The following is a 20,198-nucleotide window of genomic DNA, read 5'->3' as shown; positions in this document are numbered from 1 at the left end:
ACATGAAGTTCTCCAGCAACTCATTTCATGAAACCTTTGAGCTAGTCAATTACGCTTTTGTTTTCTGAGCGCGAGCCCACACGGAGAGGCAACAGTATAATGTTTTCTGCTCGCAGCCAGAAAGCGTAATGAAATTCAGCCAAGTTCCTACATTAAAGGTTGTTCTTTTTCACAAACTGCACTTCGTTTATACTATACTTTTAAGTGTTAGATAAAAAATGAAATGTATGACCTTGTCAATTCTGCAGTCACAAAAACCGAATTACAAATATTAAATGGCTATGAACAAGGTCTCAAATTGTAGCGCTCCCAATGGTAAACAGTTGCTGCTGCTGAACTTCCTGAACCTTCAAAAGTCTTGTCCTGGTCGCTTTCCAAAGGTAGGCCCCATAGGAGCCAACTCAAAACCCGACTTGTTCTCATGACAATTCGGATAAAAGGCAGTTGGGAAAGGTGTTCACCTCCAACCTGTCCTTAACATTCCATAGTAGAATGTTACTGAGGGAAAGCAGCATCTTGCCCTGGGTTACAGCCCAATTCACCATCCTGTGAGCGCACAGCTACAAATATCTGGAATAAGCGGTTAAGGAAGATTGTTTGCATTTTCTTTTGTTCCCAACCCCCTGTAACTACCTGTACACAATAAAGCATGCGCGTTCTCACACCTAGTCCTTGTACCCCGCCTTCCTTGAACCCTAAAAGTACCCCACCACAAGGACCTGTCCCAGGGCCTGGCCTCAATGGAAACCTCTTATGAAACCTCTTATGAAACCTAGTCACAAGAAGCGGGGCATGGACATCCTCCGCAGATTGCCAGGATCTTTCTTCAGGACCAAATCCCTTCCATTCAACCAAATATTGCAACTTCCCCCTACTGTGACGAGAATCAAGAATGTTTGGAGCTTCAAATTCTTCCCTCTCCGAATCAATTATCACAGGAGCTGGTTGCTCGGTCAGATGAGTATTGATCTCTACTGTTTTAATGAGACTTAAATGAATGAAAAGTGTTATGTATTTTTAGGCCCCCATGCAGTTTTAGTTCTACTGATACTCTCTACCTCAAATGGGCCTATGAACCTTGGAACTGAACTTGTTTCTAGCTTTGAGTTTCAAATTCCTAGTTAATAACCACATCGTGTCCCCAATGTTATACTCTGGACTGTTCTGCCGATGACGGTCTGCAAATAGGCTCATGCTCTCTTTGCTGCTCTGTAAAGCTGATTTTGCCCGTTCCACATTTTTCTTCATGAGGTGCAATCTTTTTTCTACTTCAGGGCAAGAGACCTCGGTGATGGGCTCACTTCGTAAAAATCGAGGATGAAAATCTTGGTTGTAGAAGAAAGGTCACATTTTAAATGAATTGTTAGTTACATTATTGTAGCACAACTCTGCCAACCACAGGAGATCAACCCAACCGTCTTTAGACGGAAGGAAACACAGCAGAAATGTTTCCAGTTCTTGATTCACTCTTTCTGTGAGACCATTGCTCTGGGGATGATAAGCAGAAGACTTCTATTCTGAGCTCCTTGCAAAAAGCTGTCCAAAATGTTGATACAAATTGTGCACCTCGATCTGAAATTATACGAGTTGGCAGTATGCGCAAATTTACGATTTCCTGCAAAAATGATCTTGCTAAACTTGAAGCTGAAGCCTTTTCTTTCATTGGAATGAAATGCCTGGCGTTAGACAGATGATCCACAACTACTAGAATCGAGGTACACCCTTGATCTGGTGTTAAATCAACAATAAAATGTAAGATACTGTATGCCAGGGTTGAGTTGGTACTGGTAACCGATGTAAAAAATCTGCTGATTTACCATGTTGACCTTTAGCTCAAGCACAAACTTCACAGGTCTTTACAAAATTGAGCATGTTAGGCCACCAAAAATGTCTTCGAACCAACTCCAATGTCTTTCTATTTCCTGAATGCCCAGCTAAACAGGTTTCATGGCATTCCTTCAGAGTTTCCTCTCTCAACTCCTCACTCGGCGGAAAAAGGCGATCATCCACCTTGGGTAATCCTTCAAAAATGCTTTCTGATGGATCTTCCCTTACTCAATCAAACATTTGTTCCTGATTCATTTGTTGTTTAACTTTACCCCTGAAATCGAACTTTTCTCGAGGTAGCACATGAGAAATGTTCCTCAGAAATCAATGGGGCAGACTTATTCTCCTGATTCTTCAAACTCCCCGGGAATTGACGTGAAAGGGTGTTAGGAAAGATTTCATGATTGTAGGTAATTTTCCTTCCATGTGGCAAACCCCCAAACTTTTTGCTGTTGTTTTACACCCTGATCTAGACTTTGCCGGAGAAGCGCAGCCTTCCGCCGCACTCCTCTGGGCTTTTGCTCCATTCTTACGGGGAAACTGACATGCCCTTACGACAGTCAGTACCGGGAGACTTTATTTCCCTTAGTCCTTTCCTCATGTTGCAGCTTTTGAGCAACATGAAACAAGAGTGCACCGTAATTTACATTACCGCGCTCTTGGGTCTCTAGTCATTCCAATGGCCCTAGAAATTCTCGCTGGACTTATGAAATGTGCAAGTGTGTCACGGACGGGACTGGTGGCAGTTATCGTTTCTTTGTGTTTTGAACCCCTTTTTGCCATGTTAACCGCGCTTCCCGCGTTTCGCCCAAATGGTTGGCCTGGCCTTCAAAATGGCCATGCCACGAGGTTCTTTGTCCTTTCCGCTGACCGCCTTGCCCCTTCACCTTCCCCCAGGTCGAGCCGACCCGGGGCAGTCCTTATTTGGTCATGCACTTTCTCGCAAAACACAACGCATGCCTTGTGTGTGCCTCCAGGATGTGGGCTGGGATGTCTGTTCCCAATACACATCCTGGGTGCCAGAGAGTCTAGAGTGTCTTGAAAACCTGGGACCACCGTGGTCCGTGATAGGTCCACGTTTGGTGTGAGTGTTTTGTGAGCAGATCTCCCATTGGGTCCTCTCCGTTTTGGCGCGAAGGGACCTCTGGATAAGTGGAGGCTGGAAACACCACTACCATGTCGATCTCCTGAGTTCTCACAAACAAAGGATAAGGAGCCAAGTATCCTGCAACTAAGAAGCTGAGTCGAAGAATTGCTGGTGACCCGCTGAAGGTTTGGCACCCTGCACTGCTGTTGTCCTGTGAGACCCCTCTGCCTCTGATCGAACGAGAAGGCCTGTACTGGCGCTTCGACCCTTTAGAATAGTGGGAACAACTATTCCCGGCATCTTCACCAAATCCTGTACGTAAGCCTTTGGAAGCATCCCTGGGCCTTCCAGTGGACTGACCAGCCTACACAGGAACCTTGCTCTGTCACCGCCATCTGGGCTTACTGCTAATCCCGTATCCTCGGCACTCTCACACGATTCGTACACTTTGCATTCCCAGGTCTGAAGTGAGATGTGTGCTTTGGGACTGGAATACATGTGGTTGCCGAGTTACCCTGCTGTGGTAACAAATTTGTGCGTGTTCGCTGCATTTGGGACACCCTCGACCCTGACTCCTGCTGTCGCGGAATCTACACGGCGTCGAGACATCCTGCTGATCGCATCAGAACCTGCCAGTACCGAAACGGAACCAGAGAAGCCTGGGTCTGCCTGCATCGGGGACCGGTGAGTAGTCAATACCCTAACCGGTCGCCCTCCTGCAGGAGCCTGTGGCTCTCCACCGCTGTCGTAAACAGCAACCCTTTTCCTCACTCGCGCCCTGCTTCTGCCCACAAGTGGAGGCTGCGCTTGCGTAGCGGGGAATTGTTCATCATCGTTTGGTTCACCTCTCTGAACTGCCTGATCTCCCTGAAGAGACTCTCCTTTGCCCGTTGGCACCCGCGTGTGCAGGTACTTTTGAGCACAAGGCTCCACTCTTCGTGGGGCTCGGACTTCCTTCTAGTTAGGTCGCCTCTGATGTCGAACTGGGTCTAACGATTACTTGCACTGCCTGTTTTCCTCCCCTTCTAGGTGGTCTGCATATTTCATGCTTCTAATTCCTTAGACCCCTTGGTCTTGTATATATATATTGTATTGCTTGTGATCTGTTGGTTTATTGGAGTTTTATCGTGATTCTTTACTATGGTCGATGTTACAAAGGCCTTGTAATAAATGTGTCTATATTTTTAATATAACACCTGTCTGGAGTAATTTGTAAGCGCCCTTGCTTTGTGTGCTCATTGCGGGCTTTCAGTCACCCTCACCCCTCTTGAGACCTAGTCTTGACCGCCGCCATCGCTACCCTGATTGGTCTGGCTTGTCCAGAGGTTATCCTGTTCCAAGAAACTAGGCTGGCCTTCTGAACCTCTGCCCCTCCAGGTCAGAGTTCAGAAATCCATCTTAACAAAGGGTGTCTGCCTTTCCGTTTTGTCTTCCTGGTTTAAATGTAATAATAAAATCAAATTCTGAGAAAGATAAAGACCACTGCAGTTGTAAGTACAGGCACGGACTGTCTTATAGGGCAATATGCCCATGGCCGAACTAAACACGCAAAATGCTAGCATGGGGCAGTTTTTTGGTCAAAGTGGCCCACTTTCTTGGCCAATGTGGGCCAGTTTGATGAGTTACTTCACCATGCAGCTAATAGTTTTGACCAGGGTTGCTGAATAAATATTCTTTAAAATGCACAATTTGCATCAAATTTTATCAAAAAACTCCCCCTTGTATACTATTCAAACAGTGTCGCAAAAGGAATGAATAGCAATTTACAACTGTGGGACATTTTTTCATTGGTGTCCGAGACAATTTTATGTCCCAGTCCGACCGTGGGCAAATGTCTTTGCTGACTTCAGAAACAATAGATTCTGATGATCCGTTAAAACAGTTACAGTATGCCGTCCGCCTAAAAGATAGTGCCTCTTTATGGCCAGCAACCCCCTGTCAGTACTCACCAAGGATGGGCTGGGGGTATTCAGCCATGGTACTGCAATGTAGTACAACCTGGACCGGAATTGGCTCAGGTCTCCTCACAGAGGGTGACCTTTCCAGTGATACACCCCTATATCCGTTTAAATACACAAGGATTGCGGGATAAATCAATTGAAAGAGCGGGAGAAAGCACCATCAGAGGGCCAGGCTGCAAGAGAAGAACAAGTTACTTACCAACTGGTAACGTTCTTTCAACTGGATTTTCCTCCAACGTATTCCTCATCAATGATAATAATGTACAGCTTCGGCTGCTCCGTAAAACTTTTTTGGCAGAGGTCGCCCTGTGTCGAGTTGATGTCCCTCAAAGGTCTACGTCTAGGGTGATATCATCGGGTGATATAAGTAGCACGCATGTCGCCCATTGGCCTCAGTTCTGTTTTTCCCCACTCCTCTTCGTGTTGCTTTTAGCATTGGCAGGCAGAAATCAGCCTTGCGAGAACGAAATCTGTAACAGCATAGGAAATTCTACACAGGGGTAGGATGGGAGGGCGATGAGGAATACGTTGGAGGAACATCCAGTCGAAAGAACGTTACCAGTTGGTAAGTATGGATTGTGTCCTCCTACGTATTCACATCTTTGATAGACTCCCAAAGCAGTATGTAGGATTGGAGGAGGGTGGAGAATTGAACAATCTTTTATAAGGCAGAATAAAGCACTGCTTTACCAATAGAGACATCCTGAGCGTGGGACGCATCCAAGCAGTAATGTTTGGTGAATGTATGCAAAGATGACCATGCTGCAGCTTCACAAATGGATCTAATGGGTACTCCCCTTTGCAGGGCTGCGTAAGAGGCTATGCCCCTGATAGAATGAGCCTGCAAACCTTCTGGTGGATCCTTGTCCACCAATCTGTAACACTCTGAAATACCAAGGATGATCCACCTTGACTAAGTCTGTTTAATAACAGCTTGTCCTAATTTCCGTCCAGAGTATCCAATAAAGAGTTGGTCGTCCACTCTCAATATAGAGAACCTAGAAATATAAAAGCTTAGAGCTCTTCTAGGGTCCAAACTATGGAGCCTCTCCTCCTCTTTACTGGGATGCGGCGGGGGGTAAAACGCTGGCAGAACATTTTTTTGATTCAAATGTAAATCCGATACAACTTTAGGCAGGAAAGAGGGTTTTACCCTCAACACAACCCTGTCCTTGTGGAATATGGTATACGGTGGCCTGGAAGAAAGTGCCTGCAACTCGCTCACTCTACGTGCAGTGTTAGTGCAATCAACAATATGGTTTTAAAGGTTAATACCTCAATGGACTTGTGTGCAAAGGTTCAAATGGGGCTCACATTCGAAATTTAAGAACCAGCTTAAGGTCCCAAACTGGAACATGAAAGGAAGAAGGTGGGAACACGTTTTTAAGCCCTTTTAGAAATTGAATTATCAAGTGAATTTTGAAGTAGGAGCATTCTTCCAAAGAGCGCTTAAATATGGAAAGTGCTGCCAGGTAACCTTTAATGGTGCCAATATTAAGATATTAAGACCTTTGTGTGCTAATGTTAGGAGAAAAGAGAACACATTCGGAGTTGAATATAGAAAAGGATCAACATTCTTTTCTCTGCACCAGTCGCAAAACCTATTCCAACGGCAACGGTACAGAGATTTTATTGCTGGCCTTCTTGCCGAAAGCAACACCTCTATCACGTCATCCGGGAGGTCCCAATCCTTGAATATCAACCTTCCAGAGTGTTGACCTCTGGGTGGAGAACCTGTCCCTCCCCTTGCGAGAGAAGATCCTCTCTTTGTGGAAGACGTATTGGAGGATAGATGGACATATCCAGAAGGTCCGGGTACCACATTCTCCTGGCCCAATCTGGGGTAATTAAGATCATGCGGCTTCTGAACCGTCTCAACCACCTGATTACTTGAGGAATGATGGGGATCGGTGGAAACGCATATAGCAGTGGGAACTCCCAATCCACCATGAAAGAGTCTCCTAGAGCTCCTCTCAGGAAATTCCCTTGAGCAGTATCTTTCCCACGTCCGGTTGATCCCGGCGAAAACAGGTCTACTTGAGGGGTTCCCCAAAGGGCAAAGATCGCTTGAAGGACTTTCTGCGCTAGTTCCCACTCGTGGGAGACTGTGCTCTGCATGCTCAGAGCGTCCGCCATTGTGTTCTACTCCCTGGCTAGGTGAACTGCTGATAGATAGATTCCTTCTTGAATTGCCCAGTACCAGAGCTGCATTGCTTCTCTGCACAGTGGTAGTGACCCTACACCTCTTTTCTTGTTGAGGTAATGCATGGCCACTGTGCTGTCGGTTATTATCAGGAAATTCTTTCCCCTGACAGAGGGCAGCAAGGCCTTCAGCGCTAGTCTGATTGCCCTCAGCTCCAAAAGGTTGATGTGTAGTTTGGACTCCAATGGAGACCAACAACCGCCGACTGGCAGACTGTTGGTGTGGGCTACTCACCCTGTGAGTGAGGCATCCGTCACTACTGTAATCTCAGGCCATGGCTGCCAAAAATGTTCTCCCTTCAGACTACTGTTCTCGCAGGCCCACCGCAGAAGATCCTTTGAGACTCTGGTTGGAACCTGAAGTCGGTCCGACATCTTTCCTGAGACTTGGGGTCATTGTGTTCTTAGAGCCCATAGAAGGGATCTCATTCGCAGGCGGGCTTCTGGCATCAGATAAATGCAGGATGCCATGAGGCTGAGCAACCTCAAGAAACCGAAGACCGGAAGATTCTGGGCAGTTTGAAATTTGGTAACCATCTGAAGAATGTCTTGGCCCCTCGCTTTGGGTGGCAAGCTCTTTCCCAAGGATGTGTCTAGTACAGCTGCAATGTACTGGAGCGGCTGGGAAGGTGTCACCTGTGACTTCTTGAAATTGAGTAGAAGCCCTGTCTGTGAAGGGAGTTGCAGGTGACTGAGATGATCCAGAGCTTGTTCGGGATAACGGCGCCCATATCAGCCAGTCGTCCAGGTAGGGGTAGACATGAACCCACCCTCTCCTGAGATGCGCTACCACCACCACCAACGGTTAGGTGAAGACCCTCGGGAGGAGGTCAACCTGAATGGCAGGACCCGAAACTGATAATGCAAGCCACCAATGGCGAACCACAGGTTTTTTATGTGCTTGAGATGGATTGGCACATGCAACTAAGCATCCTGAAGGTCCAATGACACCAACCAATCCTGTAATTGGAGGGCCTGAAGGATCTGAGAAAGTGTAACCATCTTGAATTTGGCCTTCTTCAGAAACTTGTTCAAGTATCTCAAATCCAAGATGGGTCTCATTCCTCTGTCTTTCTTGGAGATCAAAAAGTAAGGGGAATACCAACCCTTGTTCCTCTCCGCTACAGGTTCCGGTTCTATAGCACCTTTCTCTAGCAGGGTTAATACTTCCTGCACAAGGAGCAGCTCTGGAATCCTCAAAAAGCGTTTCCCTGGTGGATTGGTGTGAGGCTGCGTTATGAATGGGAGGCAATAACCTTGGGCTATTGTCTCCAGAGCCCAAGCATCTGAAGTAATGGCTCGCCATTCTTCGAGATGCTGAGACAGTCTGCCCCCACCGGTGACTCACTGATGGCAAGGTAGCTGCAGCTGGAGCTGGCTTTGCACCCTTACCTCGTCCACCACATGGGATTTTCCGTTGGCCTCTTTGACTGGCCATTCCTCTTCCTTTTCCAAAAGAGGAGTAGTAGCGATAGGATGGCCCCCTCCATGGCTGTCCCGTCAGACGAAAAGGCTGAGGTTGCCCAACAGCGACCCTTAAAGATTTGGCAGCCGCCTTTGAGGTCTGCGACCTCTCAAGGTTCTCATCAGCCTTGCTGCCAAAAAGGTGAGACCAGTCAAATGGCATGTTGAGAAGACTAGCTTGCGCATCTGGTGCAAAACCTGACTTCCGCAACCACTTAAATCTGCGTATTACGTTTCTTGTAGCCATGGACCTGCTCATGCTGTCTGCAGTGTCCAATCCAGACTGAAGGGACTTGCGCATGGCTTCCTTTCCATCCTTAACGATAGCTAGGAAACTGTCCCTTTCCTCCCATTCTGTAATGTGCTCCGCCACCATGGATATGCACTCCCAGAGTGTACGAAAATGTTGCTAAGGCACATGTGGAGTTTGCCGACTTCAGGGCCATACTCCCACCTGAAAATGCCTTTCGTGCCCATCCATCCACACGCTTGTCATCCCTATTCGGAGGGATGGTAGGGCACGCTGCCTTGTGCGATGTAGCCCTGGCTGTCTGCACGACCAGACTCTCCGCTTGGACAGGTAGCCGGGGGCACTACTGTAAGGGCAATATTTCCTTGTGATAGATTTGTCCACCGTAGGATAGGTGCCAGGGGTCTCCCAATTCTTGGCCACCCTATTTTGTAGAGCCACATGGAAAGGTAGAATCGGATCTGTAGGTGGACCTTGGTCTAGAATATCCGCTAGGTCATCTTGAACAAACTGTACCGGAGGTCTAGCCAGCCTAGATATTCCACAACCCTGGACATTAGGTGACGGTATGAAGAGTCAGCGTGCTCTCCAGGTTCTGGCCTCCCAACTTCCAATTCAGGAGAGGCATCAATGCCACTGGCATTATGTAGAGTATCACACAGATCCTCCATCTTGCTATCTTCAAAATGAGGCACATTTGGAGTTCCAAATTTAAGCTTAAATGGGGCATTCTCGTCATCAAACCTTTCTTCTTCTTTAAAGATGAAAGAAAGGGATTTGAAATACTCCTTCCTTGGCAAAGGGGTGAAATATTTGTTAGGAACACTCACAGGTATTGTAGGCTTCAAAGAAGACTTTGATTTAGCCTTTTTATGAGTTTCCTCATGATCTGGAGGCTGAGCTGATACGACCAGTACTTTTGGCGCCAATGGTTTTGGCGTCGACAGAGGCGTCAATGGCGCCAGTGTCAATGGCGCTGATGGCCTGGATGGTGTCGACGAATCGACAGTCCCCTTCAAAGATTTTTTCTTCGTGGGTTCTGCAGGCTTCGACAGCGTTGACTATCTTGAACGCTTGTCACATCGAGTGACTTTTACTCACTGGAGTCCTTGAGGGTTCTCGACGAGTATTCCTTCGAGCAACCGGGCTCGAGGGCACGCGAGTGGCGAATCGAGACCGCTCTCCACCGGCTTCAATAGAAGGCGTGGACGAAGGCTTACCCTGCCTTTCAAATATTTTCATCATTTCTATGCAGAATGCTTACCACTTCGCAGATGACAACTGCTTGGTAGGGCACTTTACTCTCCCTGGGGTTTCGCCTGATGAGGATGAAGAGGAGGGCGGCCAATGGTGCCTCCTTTTCGATCATTTCGTCAAGGACGAAGAATGGGGTGAGCCACTACGGGACCTCAATCGTTTTTTATCTCTCTTCCGTCGAGGAGAACTATCTCTCGACTCAGCGGTGGAGGCACGATCGGGTTTGATCTTACAAGGTTTGGACAGCTTTCCTACCTGTAAATTCCCCTTTCGTTCTCGCAGGGCTTTTCCTGTCATCAACTGACATTTTGAACAGGAATCAGTGTCATGGCCTTCCCCCAAGCACCACAGGCAAACACAATGGGGATCTGTGATCGACATTTTCGAGTCACACTCCTTGCACTTCTTAAAACCAGTGCGAGGTGTCCTCGGAGTGGAGGACAAGGACATTTCTTTATCGAGGATTTTCATGATTTTTCGAAACTGCGTAGTCAAATAACTGACGAGGCGCGCCAAGTCTCCGAAGCAAACACGTTTGTGGAAAATCTTTTATCACCCAATGACGTCACCCTCGGCGGAGGCCTTCAAGGGACATCAACTCGACGCCATCGACGCAGGGTGCCCTCTGCCGAAAAGGTTTTCCGAAGCAGCTGAAGCTGGGCATGATTGTCAAAGATGAGGAATACGTTGGAAGACACAAACGTTCAAAAGGGACAGGATTTAGAACAGGGTCAATGAATCATAAACAACCTGAATATGAGACCAGAGAACTTACTTCCTAACTTGGCACTGGGTTCATCTATGAGTGCATGTACTGGCACTGGGTTTCATCTATAAGCAGATTCTCTGGCCTTAAATCTTCCACTATGATACACAAGAAAAGGGTAATTAAACAAAGCCTATGAGCTTACTTAAGGGAAGAGGGCTGAGTCAAGTAAGAATCCTTACCAAGGAATTGGCAGTGCAGGTAGTCAAGGAAATTAAATTGATGAAAAAGGTTCGATTCCAGAGGTAAGCTAAAACGGAAAGAAGGGAAGGTTAGTAAGGAGCTAGGAACCCGAACGGCACAAGGGACGCACTAGTGTCGGGTAGGTGCACGGTATGATGTTCCCCAAGGCATCCTGGGTCCTGTGCACGAGAAGCAAATGCAATCCAGGGACAGGCAATGGGGTTTTGGCATTGTGCGGTTAAGCAAACAAGGCAGTTCCATTAAGCAGAGGCAATCCAGGGAGAGGCAGAAGGTAATCGACGTAAGGTGGGTAATCAAGGAAACAGCAACTAAGGCAGGCAGTCCGTAAACAAGGAGCAAAAAAAAAAACAGAAGATCAACAAACTTTCAATGTACTTACTTCAATCAGGAGCACCAATGCCGGGTAACGGCAATCTTTTTATGGAAGCAATGAGGGGCAGAGCGTACATTACGAAACGGAGCAGGAAGCCACGTGGGCGTCCCGACCATGCTGCAGTGCAACACAGCGGTGTAGAGCAACGTCTGCGTGTCTTCCAGATGGCATATCGCCATGGCAACTTCCAACGCTGGTAAAAAGGAAGGGTCACAGAATGGTGCACACAGGGAGAACGTTTCTGCCGTAGGTAGGGCAAGGTAAGGGAACGGTCATAGCCTGCTGGGATCTTGACACTCCCAATCTGAAATAGCATAATTAATCTCTGCAGTAGCCAACTACTTAGAGAAATATGTTACTGGATGTAGCTGGCCCTCTCTCCTTATGTCGCTGTGACAATACCGCTCCGACTGCCAAATTCAAAGCATCAGCCTCCAGGAAAAATGGTTGACCTGGGTCAGGATGAATGAGAATAGGTCCAGAAACAAAGCTCTTCTTAAGTTCTTGAAATGCCTGGTCTGCCTCAGTTGACCAATGGAACTTAACCCCTTTTTCAGTAACCGGGTAATGGGTGAAACTTTCAAAGAAAAGTCCTTAATGAATTGTCGGCAAAAATTGGCAAAGCCTAAAAAACGTTGAACTTCTTTGATGCAATTGTGAGAAGGACAACTTGCTACGGCCTGAACCTTTTGAGTGTCCATTTCCAATCCTCGAGGTGAGATGATAAGACCCAGGAATTCAGTTAACTCTGTATGGAATTGCGATTTTTCTAATTTAGCAAATAGATTGTGTTCATACAACTTCTGTAAAACCTTTTTAACATGTTCCTGATGTTGAACCTCATCCATTGAGTAGATTAAAATGTCATCAATGTAAATTATTACAAATGTATCCAAATATTCTTGCAAGACCTCATTTATATAGACCTGAAAGGCTGCGGGTGCATTGCACAACCAGAACAGCATCAAATATTTGAACAGCCCAAATTTTGTTTTGAATGCCGTCTTCCATTTGTCTCCTTCCCGCACTCTAATCAGATGCTACGCCCCACACAGATCCAACTTAGTAAAAATCTTTGAGCTCTGAATTTGATTGAGCATCTCTGAGATTAAGGGAAGAGGGTAATAATTTTTGATGGTGATACGGTTGAGTATGTGGTAATCCATGCACATTCTAAGGGTTTTATCTTTTTTCAGAATGAAAAACATAGGTGAAGCTGCAGGAGACCGAGATGGACCAATGAAACCCTTAGCTAGATTTTCTTCCAAATATCCTTTTAAATGTTAATTTTCTTTCTCAGTAAGCACATATATCCTGCTGCAAAGGATTGGAACACCGATTTCAAGATCTATTTTACAGTCGTAGGGCCTATGGGGTGGGAGTTCTCCTGCATCTCATCAAACACGGTCGAAAATTAATCGTAACAACTCGGTAACTCGCCCGTTACTGGTCCTATGGTGATACCCTTGGAACCACCTTGCGCTATCCAAAGCACCTCATTACCTTCTCTGCTTTCTAAGGACAACTTCACATGTCGGAGCCTCCCACCCAGACAGTGCATGGTACAGAAATTAGATTAAAGTGTATTCCTTGCTTCTCCCAATCTACCAAGGGATTGTGTAGCATATGCCTGGGCATTCCTAAAATCAGAAGCCATTGTGGTGCATCTATTAACTCCCACACTAACTCATCCTCATGTCCTCCCTCCATCTCCATCCAAAGGGGAACAGTCTCATGAGTAATTGGTCCTGAAGAGAGTTGTGAACCATCAACTGCCCTAACTTGTTCTGGACTAGACTTTTGTACCACAGGAATTCCCAAAAGACTTGACCAAGCCCCAATCCATAACATTTCATGTGGCCCCCGAATCCAACATCACTGGGCCACATCCCTTAATTTTACCCAGCTAAGTAGAAGGATACGGTCATGGTGAGATGAGGGACTGCTGATTGTAGTGTATTTGCCACCACCTCGGAGTTCCGAACTGTGAGAAACCTGAAGGTGTCTCACTCACTAGTCCCTGGGGATCTGTCCTCCAGGTGGCCAGGACACAGCCATCCCTAATGGATCCAGTTCCTGGGGGTGGACCAGTGTGGGAAGATCACTTGGGTGAGGGGTCTTTGGGGAGTGGAAGTGGGACATCGAAGGGTGAGACACGGTACCCCCTTCCTTATGACACCTTTACCCCATCTGACCCCATAGGAGATCTAAAAACTCAACCCCCCCCCTTTCTTGACACAAACACTTTCTAACAGAATGATTACCACGAAAGACAACTGAGAAACACCAGAGCTGTATACCTCATAATGTCCCAACACAAGGGTCTGGCAGAGTCAGGCAATTGCAGAGAATTACATACACCTGACTTTCCTTCCCTTTCCCCATAGGGATAAAAGGCGGAGCACGAAAGCACACTCTGAGCAAGGCTGAACGCACGAGGTAGCAGGACGGCAGTTCAAACGGAGGAGAAAGGCGTCAAGACCTGAAAGAACATTAAGGAGGGAGTTGCCCTTGCCCTTTTCAACCCAGGCACGCGAAGCCTCCGACAAAGGAAACATAAGACTGGGAATCGCAGCTGGCGAATGGTGTGATGGATGTCAACGGTACATGGAACCCTCTGTCATGATGTCTACCTCCAAGGAGCCAGGTCCGACCCAGCAACCCCAGAGGCAGGCATCATTCCCCCCAGGGAAGTGCCAGCGGGCCCAAGCTGGGGCCCTTTGGACACAGTCCTGGCGCCTTAGGCGCCAGGCTCATGTTGGACCCCTGTCCTGGCGCCTTAGGCTCATAAAGCTAGACAAGTGTTCTTTTAATGTGCACTTACCTGATGCAGACCATGCTGCTACATCCAGGCCCTCTTGAGGCCTGAATGGAACTACTTTACCTGTGGGACTACTTTCCACCTGGGGATGGTCGGGGAAGGATACATACCTGATCGCTGGAAGGATACATACCTGGAACTTCTTCCAAAGCTATTTAAACCACGCCCGATCAGCAACTCACGCTTCGCGTTGTTCTGCTCCTCGCAGCTGGACGCTCACCGTGTCAGTTCCTGCATCTGGACTTCAGCCACGCCTGTCAGCATCCTGGGTCACCTGCAAAGGGAGATAAGAGAGAATTGGAGAGAAAGAAGACCTTACCTGCTAAAGCCTGGTGACCATGAAACCCACTACCTGTGCAGAGAATATCATTCCACCTAAGATAATATTGGACAACAGACATTTTCGCCCCCATCCTGACAAAGATCATTAATGCCTCTTTTAGAGATCAGGAAGTCCCTAATGCCATCAAAAAGGTCACAGTAACCCCTCTGGTAAAAAAACCCAATCTCGACCAACGCGATCCGAATAATCTCAGACCCATAACAAACTGCAACTTCATCCTCAAAATCATGGATAAGATCGCCACCATGCAGCTCCAGGCACACGTAGAGGAATCTAATTCCCTCCATCCACAGCAGTCTGGTTTTCGCCCCGCACACAGTGCCGAGACGGCCATGTTAGATCTGCAGACCAAAATGCTCGGTATTATTGACAAGGGTAAGACAGGTCTCCTCGTTCTACTCGACCTCAGCGCCGCATTTGATCTCCTCGACCATAACCTACTCCAGAATGCGCTAAAAAAGACTACCAACTGCTCTGATGAAGCCATCAGATGGATAATGTCCTTTCTAAAAAACAGAATATCCAGAGTGCACTGGGGGGACAAGTTCTCCCTTGAAAAAGAAAACCTCTGTGGAGTTCCCCAAGGGGCCAGTATGTCACCCCTACTGTTCAATCTTTACTTAAAATACCTATGCCTTGTTCTAGACCACATAAACACCTATTTCACTAACTATGCTGACGACACACAGCTTGTATTCGAACTAAGTGGCAATTATCAGAAAGATAGCGACCAACTTACCACGATATACAACCACGTGGAGCAATGGATGGACTCCAATTGGATGTGCCTAAACGGAAAAAAAACGGAACTCATGATTTTCGGCTCATCCTCTGCTCGTGCTAAGCTACCCTCATCCTACACATCCTTCCACATTAAAGATACCCCCATTCCGGTCCTAAGCAAGGTTAAAACCCTAGGTATGCTGCTAGAAGCATCGTTGGGTGCGGACGCCCAAGTACAGTTCATCAATAAAAACTGTGCCTACCACCTCCGTCAAATAAAAGCCATCAGACCTTTCATATCCGAGGAAAATTGTGCGACCATAGCAAGAGCCACCATCTTATCGCGCCTTGACTATGGCAACGCTCTAGTCCTGGGTGCCTCCAAGCAATGCCTACAAAGCTACCAAATTGTACAGAACAACGCGGTAAGAATTGTCAAGCTCAAAACTAAAACAGAACATATCAACAACTCCAGAAGAGAGCTTCATTGGCTGAAAATCGAAGATAGGGTGCATTTCAAAACCTTAACCATCGTTCACAGATGCATCTACGGAAAGGCACCAACCTACTTAAAAACTAGGATCAAACCATACATTCCTAATAGAACACTGAGATCATCCCAACTTGTTAAAATTGCTACGTCACCTCACAAACTCAAAAGTGGCTTAGGTAGAGCCTTTCCAACCCTTGCAGCCAACCTTTGGAACAACCTACCAGACCACCTTAGACTGGAAACCAACTACTCGCGTTTTCGCAAACAGGTAAAAACCCATATCTTCAAATAAACGGCCATCACGGCATATACCTCAGTTAGCTTAATTCTATGTGACTGTCCCGTCTGCTCTGTCTAATCACTATCTGTTCCGTCCGTTCTCGTGTCCTTGTTTCTGCGCCCCGAGGCTCGCGAGCTACCGGCGCAATATAAATATTAAATAAAATAAAAAAAATAAAGCTGCATCACGGAGACATCACACCGACGATCCTGAAAGGGAAGACATCATTTTTAAAAGCATTTCGCTTAGATCGCTGCAGCGCTGCATTTCACTCACCTTTCCTGAGCACCTCCATCTTCAGCAGCGATCATCCGGATCCGCAGCCACTTCCCAGAGCCTAGAGAGAAAAAGACAAGAACACAAGGTGAGAGAAGGAAGGGAATAGGAAAAGCTCAGTTTCCTTCTAAGACTTACCTGTTGGGTCATTCCCATTTCATTTTGGGTCCTGCCGCTTCCTGGCATTCCGGACCCCGGCCCCTATGGGGAAAAAAGACAAAGACATTGAATGAGCGAATGCAAAGACATTACCCGAACGCTCATCCAGAACTTACCTGTCATTTACTGGAACTGCACGTTTCAATTCGGGTCGGCGCCATATCTCCGGCATTCCGAACCCCTGCCCCTAAGGGGAAAAAGATATAAGCGTTAGCGCTTGCTGCAATAAGACAATGAACATTATTATTAAGCTTGAACTTTTGAACTTGCTACAGAACTCTTACAACGACTTACCTGAATAGTCAAGCTTATTTGAACTCCCATCAAACCTCAATCCAGTGAAGTAACTGGGTTTCAACACGCCCCTGCATCAGAAGCAGAATGGAGAACTCATCCTTCCAGACCCTAAGGTGAGACTTCACGGGGAATCGTGGAAGGGTATCGTGGAGGGTTGGAAGGGAGTGGGCGGTTTGAGCATTATTCCGTCAGTAGGTAATACTCCCTTTTCACGCACAGGGGAATATTGCTGCGAGCCAGAGAAGCCAGAGTAGAGGGGCCCTACCTCTCCATCCTCAGAGTCCTGCGCTTCACCATTGAAGAAGCATCAGCACTCGAAGCCAGACCTGCGCCTCCGTGGGAATCAGGTGAGCGTGACACCCTCCTGCACTGATAGCCAGGGCGGAGAGACGCGGTTGCCATCGTGGTACTGTCCTTGACTCCAGTGGCAAAAGAAACTCAAACGAGTTCAGCACAGCCAATGAGTCGGAAGAACTTGATAGTGGACAAGACTGTGCTAGACTCTAGGTTGCAGTGGCAACATTAAAAGATAAACAGACAGAGGTCTTTGTTTTGAACAAACTTGGTACCAGAGATGGAGTGGCCCGGCGTCACATGGGCGCTCATCGGAAGGTCTCTAGCTGGTACCCCTCTCCTGAAAGCAACAGAATGTGAAAGTAAAAAAGTGATGAAACAACAAGTACCAAGAGGTCATAGGGAAGGCCGGCATGAGGTGTCAAGGTGGTCATACAAGGGTCAAGTCAAACCCCTTGTACAATCAAAAGTCCTCGACACATTGTGGAAGTTTGAACAATTGTGAAATTGTGAACCCGACTGAGGGAGTTGTGAAACAGGCGCTTGCGCCCGATTGAGGGGAACGCTGTGCGAACTGTGTTTTTGTGAAACCCGCAATTGCCATAGGCTAACAGAGTGACCTGGCGAGACGTGATCACCCTCTGGAAGTCTCTGTTTACAATTGGCAAGGGCTTTGGAAAGTCTGAGCCCGGATGAGGGCAACCTAACTTGAACATTGTGAGATTGTTTAAAAAGACATTGAGACTTTTGAATATTACATATCATGAGATGATTGAAAGGCCGTAGTAAACCCGATTGAGGGACATCAGGAGAAAAGCATAGGGAAGTGAATCCCACTCTGTGAAAAAGCTATGTGAACTACATTGTGACGACAAGTATGAACCTGACAGAGGGATGTCCACAGTGAGTGGTCGGTCTGAGCCCAAATGAGGAAGGCTGACGACCGAGAACGATCTGAGCCCGGCTGAGGGGGATCAAAGAGTGAAGAGTAATCACTCGATGTGAAGATAAAGAGAAGGAACTTTGGTTTTGTTGTTTATGATGCTTCAGGTCCTCTGAATCAAAAGACTTCACATGAAAGAGACTTGGACACAGAAGGTCCTGATAATGAACTGTAACCTTGTGCTGGAAAAGCCAAGAAGTGTGATGTGCTCAAGAGTACCACTTTGTGTTGTGCTAAAAAAACGTGGGGAAGGGAGACTTATCCTTTTGTGAACACTTCTTTCATTTCTTGTGAACACTATCCCATACTATTTTGTAGCATAGCGGTAAGGCTTGGCAATAGGTTTTCTTCGAATAGGCCCTTTTTATTTGACGAGACTCCACCAGGACAGTATTATTTGATGGGCGTAGCTTGCTCCCATCTTAGATTTAGATTAGGCGTTTATCTCACCCATTTTACAGTTTAATAAACAGTCTTGAATTGTGGTCACTTTTGTCTGTCTTACTTTGATACCATGCCGTCCTTACAGAACTGACATGGGAATTCTATGTTTTACCTTGGGACAATCTTTCAACAAATGCCCTGCTCTTCCACAATACATACAGAGTCCTTCTCTCACTCTCTTCTTGCGTTCTTCCTTAGACAAAGGGCCTCTGGGTTTGGATAAGATTTCCTTGTTCTCGATTGAGGGTCTAAACTCTCGACTTACTACTACCCTTAGTTCTCTCAATTCTGTCTAACTTCAGGGACACTTCTCCTACATTCTCCTTTATGTTCGCTGAGACAAAAATCTAGTTGCATAACCAGAGCAATCAGATCTTCAAACAAAGAATTTCGATCCACCACAGAAGATAGAGCAGCTTTAAGCTCTTCCTTCAAACCTCTATAGAATAAGGTTGCCCTTTTTCTCTGGCCATTTTGTCTCCAACACTTATGCTTTGATTTGTGTGACGTAACTGATTAACTCCTTGCTTCCATGTCTCAATTCCACCAACTCTCCACCTACCTCCTGCGATAGCTGTCGCCTGTCAAACATCTTTCTGAACTCTTTCAAAAATGCATAACAATCGCTTAAGAGTGGACTCTTCTGGCTGACCAGAAAAACAGCCCAAGAAGCTGCATCACCGACCAGATAAGAGAGACTGAAGGCTACCTTAGAAGCTCCAGAAGGGAACACCTCCGGAGGACACAAATGTAATTCGCAATGGGTAACAAAGACATAGAACTTCATTGAGTCTCACCCGGAACATTCTGGAACAGCTAAGGGAATTGGCTAATGACATTCCCTGCCTTTGAATAGCTTATGTTTATTGAATTCTTCCTGCCCCTCCTCCTGAGTTAAATACGGAGGTGTCATGATGCCTACCTCCAAGGAGCCAGGTCCGACCCAGCAACCCCAGAGGCAGGCATCATTCCCCCCAGGGAAGTGCCAGCGGGCCCAAGCTGGGGCCCTTTGGACCCCTGTCCTGGAGCCTTAGGCGCCAGGCTCATGTTGGACCCCTGTCCTGGAGCCTTAGGCGCCAGGCTCATAAAGCTAGACATGTGTTCAAGTGTTTAAATGTGCACTTACCTGATGCAGACCATGCTGCTACTTCCAGGCCCTCTTGAGGCCTGAATGGAACTACTTTACCTGTGGTACTACTTTCCACCTGAGTGTGGTCGGGGAAGGATACATACCTGATCGGTGGAAGGATACATACCTGGAACTTCTTCCAAAACTATTTAAACCACGCCCGATCAGCAACTCACGCTTCGCGTTGTTCTGCTCCTCGCAGCTGGACGCTCACCGTGTCAGCTCCTGCATCTGGACTTCAGCCACGCCTGTCAGCATCCTGGGTCACCTGCTAAGAGAGAATTGGAGAAAAAGAAGACCTTACCTGCTAAAGCTGCATCACGGAGACATCACACCGACGATCCTGAAAGGGAAGACATCATTTTTAAAAGCATTTCGCTTCGATCGCTGCAGCGCTGCATTTCACTCACCTTTCCTGGGCACCTCCATCTTCAGCAGCGATCATCCGGATCCGCAGCCACTTCCCAGAGCCTAGAGGGAAAAAGACAAGAACACAAGGTGAGAGAAGGAAGGGAATAGGAAAAGCTCAGTTTCCTTCTAAGACTTACCTGTTGGGTCATTCCCATTTCATTTCGGGTCCTGCCGCTTCCTGGCATTCCGGACCC

General features: G+C 47.1%; 1 protein-coding gene and 1 long non-coding RNA gene across 2 annotated transcripts in view; one reads left to right on the top strand and one right to left on the bottom strand.

The window, feature by feature from the left end:
* Positions 1-12,660, top strand: part of LOC138566545 (uncharacterized) — an 89,311-nt gene extending 76,651 nt beyond the window's left edge. The window contains exon 4 of the long non-coding RNA XR_011301955.1: positions 12,588-12,660. This is a non-coding gene — a long non-coding RNA (uncharacterized lncRNA). The remainder of the gene's footprint in view (positions 1-12,587) is intronic.
* Positions 1-20,198, bottom strand: part of DNAH1 (dynein axonemal heavy chain 1) — a 3,604,831-nt gene that overhangs the window by 2,258,020 nt on the left and 1,326,613 nt on the right. The window lies entirely within an intron of this gene.

The sequence above is a fragment of the Ambystoma mexicanum genome, chromosome 2p, assembly GCF_040938575.1.
Source record: "Ambystoma mexicanum isolate Mex_15411 chromosome 2p, UKY_AmexF1_1, whole genome shotgun sequence".
Lineage (NCBI taxonomy): Eukaryota > Metazoa > Chordata > Amphibia > Caudata > Ambystomatidae > Ambystoma > Ambystoma mexicanum.
This window is presented reverse-complemented; position numbering and strand designations above follow the sequence as displayed.